This window comes from Trichosurus vulpecula, chromosome 3, assembly GCF_011100635.1.
Source record: "Trichosurus vulpecula isolate mTriVul1 chromosome 3, mTriVul1.pri, whole genome shotgun sequence".
NCBI classification, from domain to species: Eukaryota; Metazoa; Chordata; class Mammalia; order Diprotodontia; family Phalangeridae; genus Trichosurus; species Trichosurus vulpecula.
In genome coordinates, this window is record NC_050575.1 from 232,718,393 (window position 1) to 232,740,749 (window position 22,357).

Below are 22,357 nucleotides of genomic sequence, written 5' to 3' on the forward strand. Positions count from 1 at the left end.
CTCTTAAGGAACTCACGTGCTAATGAGGAAGATGATGTGCAAACAACTATATACATTCCCCCTCTCCCTCTCTCCCTCCCTCCTTCTCCCTCCTCTCTCTCTCTCTCTCTCTGTCTCTCTCTCTCTCTGTCTCTCTCTCTCTCTGTCTCTCTCTCTCTCTCTCTCTCTCTCTCTCTCTCTCTCTCTCTCTCTCTCTCCCTCTCCCCCTACGCCTCAGTCATAGGAATTGTGAAAATATTCCTTAGGAAGAAAAATCCTAATTGCTTTTTTTTTCTCTTTATAAGGCCTATATTTCCTCTCTATCAATAAGTTCTTTGTCTAAAGTGCCAGGCTCATAGATACTTCTGGCTAAATAACCAGTGCCCTCAAACTAGATTCTGTCTTTTGAACTAAGTTTTATAGTCCAGGGGTTTGGGTTTCTCTGTCAGAAATCTTATTCTAGCTGATGGTGAGCATTACCTGTGTCTTCCAATTTAAATCTCTAAAAGTGAGACTGTATCTAATGACCATCCATGTAGATGCTATTTACCTAACAAAGGCCACAAAATCTCTGGGCTTCTGGGCCCCCCAGTTTTTCAAGTACAAATCCCTTCTGCTTTCCTAAGTAGATGAATGGGTAGAGTGAATACACAGGAAAAAAAAACTAAGCCTAGGAAACAAGGTCATTCTCTCTCCTACCTGTCAACATTTTTGGCCTTTCAGATACATGTATATGAGACATTAAACCCAACCTCATGTCTAGTTTCATGTGTCACATAAATACAGATGCTGATTGAATATGTAATTACTGATAAGATCACTAACTGAGAGAGTTTATACAGAGACAAAGGCCCTTACATTGGGAAACGATGCAATTATCATCATCAAAGTCTTATGATATATTTGCTTTGAAACTAGAAGATTAAAAACACAAAAACATCCATAGGAAATGTTTGGGAAACTTTTCTAATATAACTACAACTTCAAAATGGAAATTTATCTTATTAATTTGTCAGTAAACTTTTGTCCAGTGGATTCCTTTTTAGTCAAGTATTTATTTTTTTAATAATTAAATTGTTTTCAGTTGACAAAAATTTATTTTTCTCCTTTCTACCTCTCCCTGTTCCACCCCATTGAAAAAGTAAGGAGGGGGAAAAACTTTAAACAGTTATGCATAGCTAAGCAAAACAAATTCTTGGGTTGGCCAAGTCCAAAAAAAAAATTGGTTCTCCATCTTCACCCTGAGTTATCACCTCTCTGTCAGGTAGCATGCTTCATGATGAGTCCACTGGAATCATGGTTGGTCATTTAATTGATGAGAGTTCTTAAGTCTTCCAAAGTTGTTTGTTTTTATAATATTGTTATTGTATAAATTGTTTTCCTGGTCCTGCTCAACTTCACTCTGCCTCTGTTCATGCAAGTCTTCCTAGGGGTCTTTGAAACTACCCTTCCATCATTTTTTTACATCAAAATAATATTCAATTAGTTTCATATGCCAGAATTTGTTCAGTTATGTTTGTTTCCTCATTCTTCCAGTCTTATTTCCCAACTTTGGACTTTGCATTAGGATCAAGCTCTGTGCACTTCTGGAGAGAATATTGAGGGTGTTGCTGGATCTCTGTGTTCTCTTGGGATCCTTATGTGGCCTTCTTCAGATATTGAGTGTTGTGCTCTTCAAGGACCTCAGGATAGCTCAGTCTAAAGGTCTGTAAACTTTCAGTGTACCCAAAGAGGTACAGGATGAAGTCTGCTCATTGCCTTCTTTGTCTGAGTTTTGCCTAAGGATCATAGGTCTCTCAGAACAACATACCAAGACAAAAACTTGAACACCATAATGCACGAAATAATACAAGAGACACAGAAAATGAAATAACAAAAGAATTCATGGATCATCTCCTGAAAACAAAACAAGGCTGCAAACTCCAAGTCCCAAAGTAGTTAAATTTAACAATTCAGTTCAGAAACTAGTTCTGTAAGTGATCTGGAGAAATACCTTCAAATACAAAGGAAAGGAAATTTGAATAACACAAGGCTATTATCCTTCATACCAGAAGTGTAAAGTCTGGCTTAGGGCATTATGGACAGAACCTGGTGACACCCTTCTCACAGGTGAATCAAGGTTTTTTGTGGGATTACATTGCAGAATGAGAGGATACATGAAGAGGGAATAGAGGGGAGAACGTGATGTGTCCAAATCAAATCTGGCCTTAGGCACTTATTGTGTGGTCTTGGGCAAGTCACTTACCTCTATTTGCCTCAGTTTCTTCATCTATAAAATGAGCTGGAGAAAGAAATGGCAAACCACTCCGATATCTTTGCCAAGAAAACCTCAAATGAGATTACAAAGAATTGGATACAACTGTACAACACAATAAGGCTAGTGGAAGTGAGAGAATTCCAGCTGAATTATTTAAAATACTAAAAGATGATACTATTAAAGTGCTATACTCAATATGTTAACAAATTTAAAAAAGTCAAGAGTGACCACTGAGTTGGAAAAGATCATTTTACATCCCAATCCTAAAGAAGGACAATGCCAAGGAATGTTCAAATTACCAAACAATTGTGTTCATTTCACACACCAGCAAGGTTATGCTTAAGATTCTGCAAGCTAAGCTTTAGAAATATGTGAATCAAGAATTACCAGAAGATCGGGTTGGTTTTTGAAGAAGGAGAAGAACTAGAAACCAAATTGCCAGCATTCACTAGATTATGGTGAAAGCAAGGGAATTCCAGAAAAACATCTACTTCTGCTTCATTGACTACACTAAAGCCTTTAACGGTATGGATCACAACAAAATGTAGCAAGTCTTCAAAGGGATGGGAATATCAGATCATCTTACTTGTCTTCTGAAGAATTCATATGTGGGCCAGGAAGCAACAATTAGAACCAAATATGAAACTACTGATTGGTTTAATGTTGGCAAAAGAGTATAAAAAAGGCTATATGTTGTCACCTGATTTATTTAACTCATGTAACTCATCATGCTAAATGCCAGACTGGAAGAACAAAAAAACTGGAACTAAAGTTTCTGGGAGAAATACTAATAATCTAAGATATACAGATGTTACTACTCTGATGGCAGAGAGTGAAGAATAATTAAGAAGCCTCTTGATGAAGGTGAAAGAGGAGGGTCTAAAAGCTAGCTTTGCAACTTAACATAAAAGAAACTCCTAATATCTTGGCAACTGGTTCCATCACTTCTTGGCAAATAGAGAGAGAAGCAGAAGCAGTGTTAGAGTTTATATTCTTGGGCTCAAAGAACACTGCAGATAGCAGCTGTAGCCATGAAATTAAAGGATGCTTGCTCCTTGAAAGGAAAGCTATGGCAAATCTGGACAGTATACTAAAAACCAGAATCATCACCTTGCCTACAAATGGCTATATAGCCAAAGCTATGGTTTTTTCAGTAGCAATGTATGGCTGTGAGAGTTGGATTAGAAGGAAAGTCGAGCACCACAGAATTGACATTTTCAGATCATCATGCTGGAGAAGACTTTTGGGAATCCCTTCGATAGCAAGTAGATCCAATGAATCAATATTTAAACAATTTAATTCAGGCTATTCACTAGAAAGTCAAATACTGAAGCTGAAGCTTAAGTACTTTGGACACATAAATGAGAAGACATGATTCATTGGAAAAGACTCTAATGTTGGGGAAAACTGAAGGCGAAAAGAGAAGGGGACAGATGAGATGGATAGAAAATGTCATGAAAACAATGAACATGAACTTGGATAGACTTCAAGAGACGGTGGAGGATAGAAGGGTCTAGTGTACTATGATCTATGGAGTCACAAAGAGTTGGACTTGACTGAACAACTGAACAACAATATGTTACAGGTACTGTGTTAAGCACTAGAGATACAAAAAAGAAAATGGAAGGCAAAACTTGCCCTCAAGAAGCTTACAATCTAACAGGGAAGACAACATACAAAAGAAATAAAGGTGAGTAGAAAGGTGGGGAAGGAACTTGGGGGTACCTAGTGAAAGAACAGCTTGTTTTGTGGAGTTGAGATTAAACAAAGCAGCAGATGGGAAGTGGAGTGTACTGCCAAGTCTAGGATCTGCCCACTCTAAAGGAAAGCTTTGGGAAGAGTTTAGTGTTCTGCCTTTCAGCCCTCCAGTCAGAGGGGAAAGGATGTTGAGGAAGTTGGGAAGGTGCTGAGTACCCAAGGCACAGGTTAAACAGGAGGTTTCTGTTTATCAGCTTACCTTGGGAGGGGTAGATGGAAAGTGGAGTGCTCTTATAATTCCCTTTTCTCTTTTAAACTACTCAACATGTTGTGGTGTAGCAACAATTGGGCTAGCAGCTGCTGTGGGGGTGAAAGACCAACACAAACCCAACAACAAGAATGCTGCCAGCACAGGTTCTTTTGATATGATTTACTAAGGAAAGTAACATTAGGGGGTTAACAGTCTTATTTCAATCCAACATACAAATATCGTTCATTTAGTTCAGGGGCAAAAGTCAGCAAACTTTAGAGAAAATACAAACAAATTACAAACATACATTATAAACAGACCAAATACAATTCATGGTTACCAAGAAACCATCAACATCAGGATTGACAAGCCAGGAGGCTCTTAAAGCCCCTGCTCAGAGTCCCATGCCAACACTCCTCCAGGAGTGAGAGCCTCAAGCAAATATCTCTGTTCTCTCTTTTTATGTAGTCTTTGGACATCATCAAACATCATCTGAGCGACCAGAACTTTTGGCTCTGCCCCTAGCAACTCCCCTTAGTGCCCTGGGGGCTTCATGCCCACATAGGCTTAGCACCTAGTAGAGAGGGGTTTGGGCCTGGGGCTTTGCACCTAGTAAGGCTCAATCAAAAACACTTAATTAATTTAGCATTCTAAAACAGTAAAAAAAAGTCCCAATTTAATTAATATTACATGTGGTTCCATGTTTTCCTCAAATTCCACAGTATCCTCTTTCTCATCAAGTGTTGGATCATTTTCCTTTTTTTTCTTTCATTAAATTTTCATTCATTAAATTTGGAGACCATATTTCCTTCCACTGTTAATGCTTTCCCTGTTGATTTATCTGCTTACGGTCAAGATCTTTGAGTTTTCTTCTTCCTGAGAACCCTAGTAATTTCAGTCTTTTTTCTCCCTCATTTTCTCCTATTGCTCAGTTTCTGACTCCTTTCCCTCTGTTCCCTATGGGCTGGATCTCAAAGCATTTCAGCTTCTGACCATGCTGGGCAATTCACAGTTCACCAGCCTGGGTCTCAGCCACAAGTGACAGAACTGGCCCCAACTAGGTTCTTTCCTTCAGACTTAGTAGAATACCACACAGTGCCCCTCCCCCAACATGTTATCCTCCCCCGTATTCTGTCTCACTCCTTCTGCTCTTCATTTCTCTGGTCCAGCGCCAGAAGTTCAGAGCTCTGCCATGTTAGTGCTATGGGGTTGATTTCTGTAGTGTGGCTAGCTGAGGCTTCTGGGAGAAAGGTGGGCTGTGGGGTTGAGCTCTTTTTCAAGTCCAAACACATGTCCTGCCCCTTTCTCTCTATTCCTCCTCTCTCCTGCAGAGATCCTTTACGGTACAGAACACTGCATCTGTGGTGCTGGCTGTCCATCATAGCCTCAGTGGGCTTCTGCAGCATGGAGCTAGGATCTTCATGGCACTGGAAAGAATGAGGGGTGTTCAGGGCACAGGGTTGGATTTTGTTGCAAGCTGGTGTGTGAAGTCCTTGGGTCAGCAAGTGCAGATTCACTACCATGAGTGGAACATGGTGGCCAGTGGAGGTGCTGAGTGAGCTCAGGGTAGGCATGAGTTCATGGTTTTTAAAAAATATCTTTATATTCCAGATGTCCTAGAGCATGATGAAGATGGCTGAAGTTGCTTTATCTTTGACACATACTTTCTTTCTGGAGAGGTTTGAGGGATCATGGGAATCAGAGAAAATGTCTAGTCCTCCATTTTGTTGGTCGCATGATCCAGAAGTCTTCAGGACACACTTTTAAATTTAATCTGCATCATTAACATTTTCTCCTTCACTTTCTTAAGTCCAGACATTCAAAAGAACAATAAATCAATCCCTGATTTGTAGCATGTGCTGATTTATTCTGAGGTATAAACCATCACACTGAAAATTTAACAATTGGCTCTTAAAGCCAGTTTGAACTGGTTCTAGCACATCCTAGATTTAACCACACTGCTTTTTACAACTTTGTGCCTCAGATAAACGAAAACGGAACATGGAGATAATGTTTGTCCACAATCTTTTGTTGTCTCTTGCTTTTTGAACAGATTTGTTCCTGAGGAGTTCTATGTAAATCAAATTGTTATTAAAAGAATTGCATTTTAAATATACCAGGGGAGCTCATTTTTTCATCTGTAGAGCAATGAGATTGGATTAAGTTGTCTCTTAGGTCCTTTCTAACTCTAAAAATTAATGGTCTTATGATTCTATGTTTGTTTTAATGCTATGGAAAGTGTTTTGTTTTTGTCCTTGGTATAGCAAAGAGGCAGCAATATTTCTATGGTCTTTTATGGTCACAAAAGCACTTTCATATCAAAGGATTATGAGATTAAGAGCTGGAAGGGACATTAGAGATCATCTAGCTCAAGTCTCTCATTTTATATTATATTATGTGATTCACAGCAACTCTGTGAGGTAGGGACTATAAGGACTATAATCCTCATTTTATAGATGAGGAAATGGAGCCTCAGAAAGATTAAATGGCCTCTCCACAGTCATACACTTAGTGGCAAAACCAGGACTCCAAACTATTTTTTTTCTTCTTTCTCTTTTTTTTTGGAGGGGGGGAAGGCAGGGCAATTGAGGTTAAGTGACTTGCCCAAGGTCACACAGCTAGTAAGTGTGTCAAGTGTCAGAGCTCAGATTTGAACTCAGATCCTCCTGACTCCAGGGCCAGTGCTCTACTCACTGCACCACCTAGCTGCCCCAAAACTATTTTTTTGGTATGACTTCAAGTTTGGTGTGCTTTCTGCCACATCACACTGACTCTTGGCATTTGGCTGATTTAGCCAAATAATTGCTTACATCTACCTATGGCTCTTCTTTTGTGTTTCTGGCCTTATGTTTCTAGTATAGATGTGGAATCTACTTTATTTAATTTGGGATTATTATCTAAGATGAATAGCAATTTAGATGCAAGGCCCTTAGAGTAGATAAATACTGGTAGGTTATTAGCTGATGTAACTAACATTTAATCCAAAATTACGTTCCCAAAGTATTCAACTTGCCTATAACCTGTGGTTTCAGCAGTGTGGGTACTCCCTCCACCGGCACAGATTCTAACTCCTCTGTGGCTTAGTTGAAGATGTTTGAGAATGGCTAAACCTAAAAATTCATGACTTTGTGGTAAACCTTGAGACTGAGTTACTCCAGACTTAGCTTGGCTAATTCTTGAATGATGGACATGGTCTGATATTAGAGCTTTCTGGTATCTAACCTCATATTTAAAAAACAATACTATTAAAAATAATTTGTAGCCTTTTATTGTTTATTTAATATTTTTAGTTTTCAGCATTGATTTCCACAAGATTTTGAATTACAAATTTTCTCCCCATTTCTACCCTCCCCCCACTCCAAGATGGCATATATTCTGATTGCCCCATTCTCCAGTCAGCCCTCCCTTCTGTCACCCCACTCCCCTCCCCATCCCCTTTTTCCTTACTTTCTTGTAGGGCAAGATAGATTTCTATGCCCCATTGCCTGTATATCTTATTTCCCAGTTGCAGGCAAAAACAACTTTTTTGTTTTGAACAACTGCTTTTAAAACTTTGAGTTCCAAATTCTCTCCCCTCTTCCCTCCTGTAAAGGTAATCAGTGAATGGGAAGATCTTCCCGGCCCATTTGAGTGGGCTTCATGGGCGGGGCTCTCAGGGTCCTGGGGGGAGTGACTAGGACTGGAGCCAATGGTAGGTGCCTGAGTTCTGGTCCACGTGATGACATGAAGCCTGTGGTGGGAAGAGCTTGCTGAATGGTTGGAGCAGAGCTAAGAGGCAGGTGGTGAGAGCAGTTAAGAGCTGAAGGAGAGAGGAGGCAGTCAGCTAGCTGGAACACAGCTTGGAGATTGCGGTGGAAGTGGCGGAAGTGGCGGCAGGTGCTGTAAAAAAGCAGGACTGACCCTCGTGGAGACCAGAGAGTGCTGAGCAGGGGCTTGAGGCCAGTGGGTGGTCTTCTTGCTGGAGGGCCCTGGCATTGAGGGGGTGGGGAAAGCACCAGTATGGCTTGGCTTGCTGCCATAATGTTTTTCTGTGGCCTCCTGGTCACTATTGTGAGATGGGCATACTGGTTTTGGGAGGTTCTTGCCAGGATGTTGAATAGGGGACACTGGTCCATGGGTCTGCTACTTTTGAGTTTCAATAAGTGCTTTAACTCCTCTGCCTTTGTTTCAACAATCTGGCTAGCAGCTGTTGTTGGGGCATAAGACCAAACCAAGCTGAACAACAAGAATGCTACCAGCATGCTGCAAAAGCACAGGTTCTTTTGATCTGCTTAACTAAGGAAAGCTATGTTAAGGGGTTGACAAGCTTACTTTAATTCAGCATACAAATATCACTCACTTAGTTCAGGGGAAAAATCCAGCACCCTGAACTTCAGAACAAAATACAAAGTACAAACATCGACAGACAGACCTTGTCTGATTCAAATCCCAATACATAGTTACCAGAGTTTAACAAAGTCCCAACATCTGGGTTTACGAGCTGGAGGGCTTCTTAGCTACAGCTGCCCAGGAGTCTCTAAACGCCACCAAGAGTGAGAGCCCTGTACAAATGGCTCTGTCCTCTCTTATAGGGCTTCAGATGTCATCAAATGTCATCTGAATGACCAGAACTTAGGCTGCTATGATTGGCTCTTGAGTTAGCATCACCCCTTGGTACCCTGGGAGCTTCACACCCACATAGGTTTAGCACCTAATAGGGGTTTGGGCCTGGGGCTTAGCACCTAGTAAGACTCAAGATGGGCATGGCTCTGGAGCTAGCACCTCCCCTTAGCCAGCCCCACCTTGGACCCCACCCTAGTCACCAATCCACACCCACATAGGTTCTACACCTAATAGGGGTTTGGGCCTGGGGCTTAGCACCTAGTGAGACTCAATGAAATACACTGAATTACTCAAGGAAACAAAAGCCAAACTCTTCAAGGGCACTTGGGTGAACTAAGTGGTAAGAGCACATTTTGCTTACCAACACAGCTTTGTACTTAGAGAATTCCTTATATCCTGCAATTCTGGACCATTCAGGCATATTCATGTTTATCTTTGAAGTCATGAATTCTGCCTTAATGATATACCTCCCCACCCACCCTCTCTAAGAAGGCAAGCAATTCAACATAGGCCACACATGTATCATTATCTAAAACCCTTCCACAATACTCATGTTGTGAAAGACTAACTATATTTTGCTCCCTCCTATCCAGTCCCCCTTTATTCAATTTTCTCCCTTGACCCTGTCCCTTTATGAAAGTGTTTGCTTTTGATTACCTCCTCCCCCTATCTACCCTCCCTTCTATTGTCCGCACTTTTTTATCCCCTTCCTCATTCTTTCCTGTGGGGTAAGATTACCTAATTGAGTGTGTATGTTATTCCCTCCTCAAGTCAAATCCGATGAGAGCAAGATTCACTCATTCCTCTCACCTGCCCCCTCTTCCCTTCCAAAGAACTGTTTTTTCTTGCCACTTTTATGTGAGATAATTTATCCCATTCTATCTCTCCCTCTCTCAATATGTTCCTCTCTCATCCCTTAATTTGTTTTTATTTTTTTTAGATATCATCCCTTCATATTCAACTCACCCTGTACCCTCTGTCTATATATATATATATATATATATGTATATTCCCTTCAGCTACCCCAATACTGAGGTCTCATGAATTATACACATCATCTTTCCATGTAGGAATGTAAACAAAACAGTTCAACTTTAGTAAGTCCCTTATGATTTCTCTTTCTTGTTTACCTTTTCATGCTTCTCTTGATTCTTGTGTTTGAAAGTCAAATTTTCTATTCAGCTCTGGTCTTTTCACTGAGAAAGCTTGAAAGTCCGCTATTTTACTGAAAATCCATGTTTTGCCTTGGAGCATGATACTCAGTTTTGCTGGGTAGGTGATTCTTGGTTTTAATCCTAGCTCCATTGACCTCTGGAATATCATATTCCAAGCCCTTCGATCCCTTAATGTAGAAGCTGCTAGATCTTGTGTTATCCTGATTGGGTTTCCATAGTACTCAAATGGTTTCTTTCTGGCTGCTTGCAGTATTTTCTCCTTGATCTAGGAGCTCTGGAATTTGGCGACAATAGTCCTAGGATTTTTCTTTTTGGGATCTTTTTCAGGAGCAGATTGCTGAATTCTTTCAATTTCTACTTTACCCTCTGGCTCTAGAATATCAGGGAAGTTTTCCTTGATAATTTCTTGAAAGATGATATCGAGGCTCTTTTTTTGATCATGGCTTTCAGGCAATGCAATAATTTTTAAATTATCTCCCTCGGATCTATTCTCCAGGTCAGTGGCTTTTCCAGTGAGATATTTCACATTGTCTTTCATTTTTTCATTCCTTTCGTTCTGCTTTATAATATCTTGATTTCTCATAAAGTCACTAGCTTCCACTTGCTCCAATCTAATTTTTAAGGTAGTATTTTCTTCAGTGGTCTTTAGGACCTCCTTTTCCATTTGGCTAATTCTGCCTTTTAAGGCATTCTTCTCCTCATTGGCATTTTGGAGCTCTTTTGCCATTTGAGTTAGACTATTTTTTAAGGTGTTGTTTTCTTCAGTATTTTTTGGGTCTCCTTTAGCAAGTCATTGACTTGTTTTTCATGATTTTCTTGCATCACTCTCATCTCTCTTCCCAATTTTTCCTCTACTTCTCTTATTTGCTTTTCCAAATCCTTTTTGAGCTCTTCCTTGGTCTGAGACCAATTCATATTTTTTTGGAGGCTTTTGATGTAGGCTCTTTGACTTTTTCTGGCTGTATGTTTTGGTCTTCTTTGTCACCAAAAAAGTTTCCAAAGTCTGAGTCTGAATCTGAGCCCATTTTCACTGCCTGTTCATGTTCCCAGCCAACTGCTTGACCCTTGAGCTTTTTGTCTGGGTACGACTGCTTGTAGAGTAGTGAGTACTTTGTCCCAAGCTTGAGGGGCTGTGCTGCTATTTTCAGAGCTACTTCTACACAGTAAGTTCTGCCACACCAGTGCTCCTTCTCCCCCAAGAACCGCCAACCAGGATTTTGGCCCAGATCCAGGCAGGGCAAAGCAGGCTTTGCACTCCAACTCTAACTGGCTGCTTAATTCCTCCCACCAGGTGGGCCCGGCGCCAGAGGCCACTGCAGCTGTAGCTCTGGAAGCAGCCTCAGAGCTACACCACCTCCTTGGCCACCAGGGCAGTGGCCCACAGTGAACTCCTTTCACTCTGTCCTACCAGCTTTACCCACTAACCTTCTCTGTTGTCTTTGGTGTTTGTGGGTTGAGAAGCCTGGTAACTGCCACAGCTCACTGATTCAGGGTGCTAGGGCCTGTTCCACCTGGCTCCCGGTGTGGTTGGTCCTGGTGCAGCCCACGCTGGGCTCTGCTTCGTTCAGCTCCCAGCTCTGTGCAATAGACCCTTCCCAGTGACCATCCAGGCTGTCCTGGGCTGGAGCCCTGCTTCCCTTTGCTATTTTGTGGGTTCTGCAGCTCTATTATTTGTTCAGAGCCATTTTTATAGGTGTTTGGAGGGACGTGGGGGGAAGCTTAAGCAAGTCCATGCTTTCCAGCCACCATCTTGGCTCCACCCATCATTTGCGGTCTTTTAGAGGCAAGACTATATAGAAAAGAAAGATTTGATGCCTGAGGACTGGCCTCCTCTATTGAAGAACTCAGGTGCGTCATCATGCTAAGGAGGGTACCTTGGATCCTAGAAGACAATGCCAGTGGAATACAAGTTTTGGAACATCCTTTTAAGTTGGCAAGGCTTTGGAGATAGCTGAGGACCAGCCTACCAATGTGCTGAGAAGCTCATTGCCAGAAGGTTGGCCATCAGGTAATATTTTTTTTCAGATTTAAATCCTATGTCAGTGCTCCCTCCCTCCTCGGTTTACCTTGTGTTATACAGCTGTATGCACACTTTGAATTCCCTCCCTTTCCCTCCCCCATAGAATGTAAGCTACTTGAAGGCAGAGATTGTTTGATTTGGACTCTGTATATTCAGCACCAAGCACAGTGCTTTACTCATAGTCAGTACTTATTGTCGACTGTTTTGTTTAATCTTTCTTCCCTGTATCTTGCATAGCACTTTGCACCTCTTTCATGCACTTGGGTTTTATTTTGTTTCGTTGTTATTTTCATATTTACAAATTTGTCCTATTCATATTGAAAGGTGCATGGATGGCAGAGAACATGCATGCGTTATTAATCTTTTTATCTTCTTATTAAGGGCTAGCCAATATTTAAGCCGGGACTTTAAAATATTGGCAGAATTGAATCATAGGCATGGTGGAAAGCCCAGAAAGCTACAATAACACATCTTTCCTGTACTTTCTCACATGACCACGTGCCTGATGCTCAGGACCATCAACTACCCCAGCCCTTAGGGAGAAACATTTGAACATCAGCTTACCTTTTGTCCCCAAGTGACTTTTTTCCCCTTTCACAAATTAAAGCCTTGGTTTTTTCTGAGTAACACAGTGAATTTTTGTTTTCCCCTCAGGATTTTGAATGGTCTCTTGAGCAGCTGCTCAAACAGATTGTGTTGTCTGCCACTTTTCTCCTCCTTCACTCTCCCTAGTTGTTTTTCTTTGTTGAGGATTGTTGTTAAATTTGCTTATTCACCTTTCAGGCAAAATAATTGAACTTTTCTAGGATGTGGGTATAAACAAACATATACACATACACACACTCATACATGCAATATAGCATCTGCCCACTAGAACGCTAATTTAAAAATGATGAACTCTAGGGAATAGACAGATAAAAATGGGGTTAGTGTTATTAAAAAGAAAATTTAATTCTTTAGAATTAAAGTATTTAGAATTTAAGTATTTTATGCAATTTCCCAGGCTTCTTGTAACGATCAGAATTAATATCATGAACTTTGATGCCCCCTTTCCTCCTATTATTTCCAAGTAATTTTCAAAAGCCAATATGTTAAGCTTTGAACTAATATTCTTTTACTAATTATGTACATGGAAGAACACTGACCTAGGGATGTTAAATTACTGACTGATCCTTCTATTCATTGAGCAAGTCTAAGGCATAGACAAGAGTTAGACCCTAAAGTCCTTAGAGTTGAGCCTAAAATCTTGGGAGAATATTTAACATATAAAATTAAGGCAATGCCTTATGTGTAGAAGTGGAGTACCAAGACTATAGGTAGGAATTCTGGTGACCAAGGCAAATTTCAATTAGTGGGGTATTGTGGTCCAAAGGATCACTTCCCAGCCCAACATTTTTCCCAGCTCTGCCCAATACATTTGTTATTCCTCTTCCTAGATTGAAAATGATATAGAGGAGCATATTCTAGCCCTTACCTCCAGAGGACCATGGACCCTGAAATGTCCCCTGTCCTGGATTGAATATGCTGGGGGTGGGGTGGAGAGTCCTTGAAATGCCTTCTCTGTTCAGGTGAAGCAAGATTCCTCTCATGAGAAGCTAGACCCCTGAGGGTATGTTCTAGGGTCAGCATACATTCAGCCTGATCTCTTCTACTTTCTGTAACTAATATCATTGATCTACAACTAAGAATGTTAACTGTGGGGTACTACAGAAGTCTCAAATAATCATAAAAGGGTCTATATTTACCAAGGCAGAGAAGCCTACTAATTAATATGATTTACAAAAAAAATTGTCAAAAATTGCTAAGACACAAATAGTTTTCTGGTTAGCTTTGAGTTAGCCAGGATATTCAATTAATCAGAACACCTATGATACAGTTCTATTCAGATTGTTAAAGCCTTTGATAAAAATAGTTTGTTGACAAAGCATGAAGCAATTAGGGGAGAAAACGGCACCCCTGGTTTTATTACATTCATTGTAAATACAACATTCTTATTCACTCAAATCTATGTTACAACTAAACAAGAAGATGTCACAGTGTCACAGAAATGTCCTACAACTGCAGTGAATAGGCAGAAGTGGAGCAGAGAGAGGGAAGCTCCTTTTAAAATATTCTTTGAACTCTTCTTGTCATGGACACGCTGCTGGCTGTAGCTGTCATCACACCTAGCCCCTTTTGCTCCTCAAGTGTGTCCCCAATAGTTTCTGGATAGGAAATTGTTGGACAGAGAACCTTGTTCAATAAATATGGGCTGATAGATTGACAGCAACAGATTTCCAGGCATATTATCTTCTGAATGTGACTCATATGCATTCCGGAAGGTTGTGAAAGTAACATACACTCTTTCTTCAACGCCACTCCCCTCCCAGTTTACTGAGGATTTTTTAAAGTATCTTCTCCATTTAAGGGTTTGTGCTCTCCCTTTCCCTGAAATTCTTACTCTATACATTCAGAAACCAATGCAAGCAGCTCTAGTGAATGGCAATCATTTTTTAAAAAATAACAGTTTAAACAGCATAGAAGTAAAATCAAACATTTAGAAAAACAAAGCCCCTAATGTTAGCTGCTTTGTCTGACAGCCAAGGAGTGAAAAGGGGAAAAAAAGCAATAGGAGATGAGTTGGGAGCTGATAAATGGAAATGGTTTCCCATGTCCAAAGGGGAAGAGGGGTGGGAAAAGGGACCCAGGCTTCCTTGCCAACTGTCGTCCCATTGCCTTGATAAATTCATTTATCTTGCTACTTCCATTTTTCCACTGTCATTCCTAATCTTCAGCAACTCAGGAGGGCACTTTTCATGGACACCCCATCCCTCCACCTCGTCACCCTCTAATGCACACTGAATCGCTGCCATCACTGCCTTGCGGATTCCTCTCTGACAGGATAGAGGCTCCCCTGGGCAGGCTACCCTGTCACTTCTTGGAAGTCTGTTCAAGGTCAAGAGCAATGAATGGATGGATGGATAAAAGATAGCTTATTAAGCACTATGTGTCAATCACTATGCTAAATACTGGAGATAGAAATTGAAAAAAAAAAACACTTCCTGTTCTCAAGAAATGTATTCTCTAACTGGAGGAGATAGAACATAAAAGAAAATTTAGCTGCAGGGCAGATGGAAAGGCCCAGAAGTCCTAAGGGCTCAACAATGGGACAGTTGCCAAGGCGCTGAGATTCTTATTATATAAGGAAAGAGGAAACAGCAGCATAGAGGCAAGGCAGATAGTAAAGACTTGAGAATCTTATGAGTCAGTCACAGGTCAGATGGTAAGGCTTGTTGGTCCTAAATCTCACTGCAAAGAATAAAGATAGTGACTCGCATTTCATCCACTTGTGTGAGCAGTCAAACAGCCCTGAGGAGGGGGGTGGCAGGATAGAGGACAAATGGGGAAAGTAGAGGGGGAGGGTGCCCCTTTTGTGAACAAGACAGTGAAACACCTTAGTAATTCTAGGTAATTTGCACCTCCTACAAATAGATATCTAGTCCACCAGGTTTCAATGTTAACATCTCTAGAGAGGGAGGAGCAAACCCCATTCAGATTACACAAGAAGCTGGAAAAATCTCAAATATATGCCTACTAAGTGGTCTGTATTTATGTCTATTTTCTGATGATCACCACAGCTAACGTGAGAGATGTTCATCACCAGAAGTTTGTCCATTAGGAGAATGGTTTTGGCCGCGTGAAGCCATATGGAAAATAAGACTTAAGGAAGCTTCAGGGTTGACTGGGCACACAAGGTATTTTTAATGGGAAATATAGCAAATAAGGTAACAGATAAGCAGCATATTCTTATTGTCTCCCTGCCTATTTTCAGGGAAGTTAATTTTAAGGGTAGTTTAGATAAAGAATGACACTGATATATTAACTAGCTAGAAGCAAGTCTGTTAGAATCAACCAGTCATGTCAACATTACTTTTGCTACTGTAAAAAGTGTGACTATCCATGTCGGCTTTATATCTCTAGTGACCCTATCTCTTTCTTCCCTACCTTTCTGTCGTGCTCTCTTGGAATGCCTGTTCTGTGGTTAGCAAACTGCTCTTCACTTACCCAATAGATGCAGTAATAAAGCAAGGATGTGCTTCTTCCTATTCTTATTTGACATTGTTCTAGAAATGCTAGTGATAGTAATGAAAAAGAAAGGGTTTAAACACTGGCTAAGAGAAGATAAAATTATACTTATTTGCATGTTACATGATGGTTTACTTAGAAAACCCAGAGAATTAGTGAAGAAACTAATTGAGATAATCAACAACTTCAATTAAGTAGGATGCAAAATAAATCCAAAAAAAATTGTCAGCACTTCTCATAATTACAAAATGAAGGAGGAAGTTATAGAAAAGGAAATCTCATTCTAAATAACTATAAAATACATGAAGTAGACACACTCAAGACATATAAATACAATTACAAAACATTTCTTAAAGAAATAATTGACAAAATGCATCCTGGGCCATCTCCAGTCATCCTGGTGAATATCAAGCCATTGGACCCAGATGGCTCTGGAGGAGAAAGTGAGGCTAGTGATCTTGCATAGCCCTCCCTCACTCAAATCAAAGTCAACTGCAAGTCATGTCATCATTTCCCTGATGTCATGGTCCTCTTCAAGAACAAAGGACAAACACCACCACCACCACCACCACCACCAATGGACAAGATATTAATTAGTCAAGGTTGAATCATGCCAATATTGTAAAAATGAATGTGCAACATAACTTAATATTATAGACTTAGTACTATTCCTATTGAACTCCCAAGGAGGTTATAAAACTAGACAAAATAATAATAACACTTATTTGGAGTAACTAAACACCTAGAATCTTAAGGGAAACAGTGAAAACAGTAGGAATAAAGGGGGCAATGTACTTCTACATCTCAAATTTTATTACAAGGCATTATCACCCTAACTATTTAGTACTATTTAAAAAAAATTAAAAAGTCAATCAGATTAGATGAGAAAGAATGAGAAAGAATCTAACTCAGTAACCTAGTGTTCAATAAACATAAATTTATTGAACACAAATTAGTTGGGGGAATTACTACTAGTAACTACTAGGAAAATCTGAAAGCAGCTTAACAGAAATCAGGGTTAGACTATCTTATACCATATACCCCAAATAAGCTTAAATATGATGTGAAGATGGAATATAAAATTTCATAATATAAGAAAATTAGGAGAAAACTAGATCAGATGCCTTTCACAGCTATGGCTAGGGGGAGAATACTTAAGAAAATAAGCAAGAGGTGATTAAAAAAACATAATTTTGATTACGTGAAATTGAGAACCCTATGCATGAACAAAACCAATGCAACTAGGATAAGAAGGAATATTGTCAATTGGAGAAAAATTTTGTATCAAATATCTCTGATAAGTCTCTGAAATACAAGATATATATCTATATATATATAGATATATATAATTAACACAAATATTTAAGATTAAGAGCCATTCCACCATAAACTGTGAACAAATAGTTCTCAAAAGAATTACAAACTGTAATCACACATGTAAAAGATTTTTAAAATTAAATTAATTTTAAAAAATTATCAAGCATTTATTTTTCTCCTTTTTCTCCCGTGAAAGGTAGGGGATAAGGTTGGGGGTGGGGGGGTAGGAAAGAAAAAACAAAACACTTGTAGCAAATACACATAGTTAAGCAAAACAAATTCCCATATTGGCCTACCATGTGAGAGATTGTTCCAAATTCATAATAGTAAAAGAAATAGAAATCAAAACAATTTAGAGGTTTTCCCTCACACAGTGAAATTTGGCAAATGTGACAAAAGAAGAGAATAGTCAATATTAGCATGTCTATGAGAAGACAAGCAAGTTGATAATACATTCTTTTGTAGACCTATGAATTAATCCAACCATTCTGAGAAGCAATTTGGAATCATACTGAAAAAATAAATGAAACATCCATACCCTTTGACCACTGGTAGGATTATACTCCAAGGAAGCCAAAGACAGAAGGAGAGGTTCAAATATATAACAGAGTATTTATAGCAGCACTTTTGTGGTAACAAAGAACTAGAAACAAAGCAGATACCTATAAACTGGGGAATGGTGAAACAAATTGAGATGCATGAAAAAATATAAAATAGAAAATGATCATTATGAAGAATTCAGAAAAGCATTGGAAGACATATAAACAGATGGAGTGAACTAAGTAGAACCAGGAAGACACTATATACTGTTATCAATATGATAAAAAAACAATATAAATGGAAAGAGAAAAAACAAAACAAATTCTATATAATTATGACCAAACTTATGCATAAAAAAAATTGAGAAAATGAGCTTTCTATGTCAGGCATATTTAGTGTATTTGATTACTTTGTGAAACTGCTTTTTTCCATCTTTCTTTTTGAATCTCTGTTCCAAGGGATGGCTCACTAAGTAGGGGAAGAAGAAAGGATATATCAGGAAACAAATGTCATATAAAAACAAAAGGCATAAATAGATGGAAGATAAAAGTAAAAAGTAAAACAAAACAAAACAAACTGCCCTTTGTATTAGACCTGCCCCCCAACCCCAGAAAATACTCATATATATTTTGCATTTATTTACAAGTGTACATTTTGCCCTTCAATGGAATGTAAGCTCCTCAAGGGAAGGGACTATTTAATTTTGATTTTAAATCCTTAGGGCCCAGTGCAGTACCCAACACATAGTGAGTGCTTTATAAATTCATGTTGACTTAAATAAACAGGAAAATGCATTTTCATTGATATAGGGTTGCAAGGGATCTTAGAGACCATTTGTTCCAAACTCCCCATTTCACAGATAAGGAAACTAAGGCCCAGAAACCTTAAGTGACTTACACAAGGTCACATGGGTATTAAGGGACAGAAACATGACTTGAATTAAGATTGATTCTCTTACTACAAATCCAGAACCTTTTGGACGGTACCATGAAATCTCTTTGTCTTTGCAAAAAATTCAACACTAAGACCTGCCTGAGGAAAACTGGATCTGGCTGGATATTTAGCTAGAAGATAAATAAGATAAAGGAGACAAACAGGCAGATGGTCAATGAGCATTTACGAAGTGCTGACCATGTGCCAGGCACTATGCCAAGTGATGGGGAGACCAACAAGAATTGTCCCTGCCCTCAAGGAGCTCCCATTCTAAATGGAACCAGCTCAAGAAAGGTACAACACTGGAAAAAAGGCACCTGTGGATGACTGAGTTGGTATTTAATGTTATAAGGATCTCTGCAAATATGAATAAAGTTGAGTTGGTTATGGAACGTGAACTGACCCATTCCCTTATTATTCTGCAGACTACCTGGACAAGTAAATGAAGCTGACAAGTCTGAACATAGAAGCATGATATAGAAGTGATGGGAGATTTTCATTATCTCAGCATCTGCTACCAAAAGCAGAATAGCGAACAACGTCTCTATTTGTTATGATGATTATTCCAACTTTCAAAAAGTAGAGGAACCAACAATGGAAATGACATTCTGAATCTCACCAACAAAGACATTGCTAGGTGGAAAATGACTGGAGCCTTTTGAGGGGAAGTGATCATTCCATTCCAGAATTTGTGATAGAGGAGGAAATGTTGAGTGTGGTCTGATATTTAAAAGATTGTGGAGAATAAGAGAGGTACTGAAGCATTTGGGGGCAGCTAGGTGGTATAGTGCTAGGCCTGGAGTCAGGGAGACACATCTTCCTGAGTTCGAATCTGGCCTCAGACACTTATTAGCTGAGTGACCCTCTCTTTTTGTCTCAGTTTCCTCATCTGTAAAATGAGAAGGAAATGGCAAACCACTCCAGAACCTTTGCCAAGAAAACCCCAAAAGGAGTCACAAACAGTCTGAAACAACTGAATAACAACACAATGTTTTCCAGGAGAAGAAATTGAGGCCCAGGGTAGTTAAGTGACTGGTCCACTTATTTTTTTCTTATTGCCTATATTTATTGCCTCAATTTCTTTTTCACATTTTATTGCTAGTTACTTTCTAGAATTTTATCAAATAACAGTGGTGATAATGGACGTACTTGCTCTGCTCTTGGAAAGGTCTCTAGTGTTTTTCCATGGAGAAGGGAGCATGTTCTGATTTTCAAAAAATGGTAGATAATAGAATCTGCAAACCAGTGAGCTTGACTTTGAATCCTGAGAAAATTCTGGAATGTGTTATTAAAAAGTTGTTGAACATCTAGATAAGGAAACTGTGATTAAAAGAAATAAGAATGGTTTCAAGAACAGGTTGTACCAGACTAACTTTATTCCTTTTTTTCCACAGGGTAACTAAACTGGTAGAGCAAGGAAATTCAGTAGTTAGAGCTTATCCAGATCTTATCAAAGTATTGGATAAAATATCTCATTCCATCCTTACGGAAAAGATCCAGCAATTTGGGCTAGATGAGAACACAGTTATGTGGATTCGGAATGGGCTGATTGACTAGCCAGGCTAAAAGAGTAGAAATCAATGGTTCCACCTGTCAACTTGGAAAGAGGCCTCCAGTCAAGAACCCCAAGGATCTTTGGCCCCGTGCCTTCTAACATTTTTTAAAAATCAGTGATTTGGATAAAGATATAGATGGATCTTTATCAAATCTGAAATTTACACAAATCTGGGAGGAACAGCAAACTCACTGGATCATGGTCAGGATCCTTGAAGACCGTGACAGGACAGAACATTGGACTGAATCTTATAAGATAAAAATTTAATAGAGATAATTACAAAGTCTTACATAGTTGTTCAAGAAATCAATTTCATACATACAAGAACAGGGAGGCACATTAGGTAGCAGTTCATCTGTAAAATATTTTTTTTTGTTTTTGTGGTTTTTTTAGTGTGCTTCAAGCTCAATGGGAGTCAAAAGGTTGAGGACTGAACACTTAGTGATGAATTATTTGGTCATATCTACCCATGAGACATCAGAAAATACAAAATGTGCCTCAGACCTATGGGACCTGCTTCTCATTCCGCAGTGACCATGTTAGAGTGGTAAAAAATGGGGGGTGAGTGGAAGTGGGGCAGAAGGTGCTAAGAATTAAAAGTTTTTAGATTGTAAATGTTAACTTAGCTATTGACACTCTAAAAGGGAGAGCTTTGCTCAATGACCAATGAGTGATCAAAGAATACTTTTTGAGAACCTGTATAGTCTCAGTTTTGACATTCTAACTATAATTTGTAACGAGAGCAAATAATAACAGATAGACAGTATGTTCTACTGCTATTTCTCCTTATATATCAAGAAAATAGTAGGATGGCCCTCAACATGTTGGGTGGACCTCCATGGGAGGACAAGGATAAGAATCTCATGGAATGGGCAGGCATGGCTGGGTTATGATTTGTGTCCCTGGAAAGAATGTCTCCATTGATGAAATTTCAGTGCCATTGGTATATTGGTATAAATTAAAATGAAATAGTTAGAACTAACTGATCCTTATTGCCTTTGCCAGTTCTAAAATCTTTGATTATGTGATTTGGATACAAATTTTTATCTTTATTTAATGGGGGCTAATGAGCGTGAGCAATGATCTCTATATGAAGAGGCTTAGGATCCTATTTCAGGAAAAGCATGATGATATGCAATGGAACCAGAGGCATGCTGGTAAATATTTAGCAACCAGCTCTCTGAAAACACATTTTTAAGATTAATTTGCATTATTAGCATTTTCCCATCACTTTCTTAATTTAGAAATCAACAAAACAATATGTCAAACACTGATTTGTAATGTTTGCTGATTTCTGAGGTATAAATGATTACATTGAAATTTTAACAATTGGCTCTTGCAAGCCAGTATGAGCCAACTCCAGCACAGCCTTGACTAGAACAGCCTTGCTCTCTTGTATGGAGTATGTGCAGACATTTTGCAACTAATTCTTGTCTACTAACCATGGTAAAGTGGTAAAGTGGTATGGTAAAGTGATGACCTGTTCATTCATTGCTGAACCAGAAACTGGCTTCCTTTAAAAGACCAACATGAACCTCTCTTTTTCTTGCTTGATACATTCAACTGAAGAGGCAAAGACTGAAGTAGGCCTTTGGGTGGGGTAGAGAGCTCAGGCCCTCTCTCCCCTGCAGCCACCTCTCTCACCTAGGAAGCCATGCGCATATAGCCCTGATCTTTTTTGTCTCTCTATTGTATCAACACTTGTCTGCTTTTAGATGAAGTGGTATTGGAACTGGCTACAAACTTTGTGAGCTTCAAAAGGTCAAGAGAGAAGTCTGGGAGATAATTCCATGCTCGGATCTGCCAGGAGTCAGATGGTGAGGAATGAAGTTCCAAGTGACCTGTTTGACCTAGCGTAGATCAAAGGTACTCAAGAGAAAGCTACAGTGATTCATCTACCACTATGCTGACTTAGGAAGTCAACTTGGTGGGGCAAATGCTATGTAGAAACTACTTTAAATTTGAA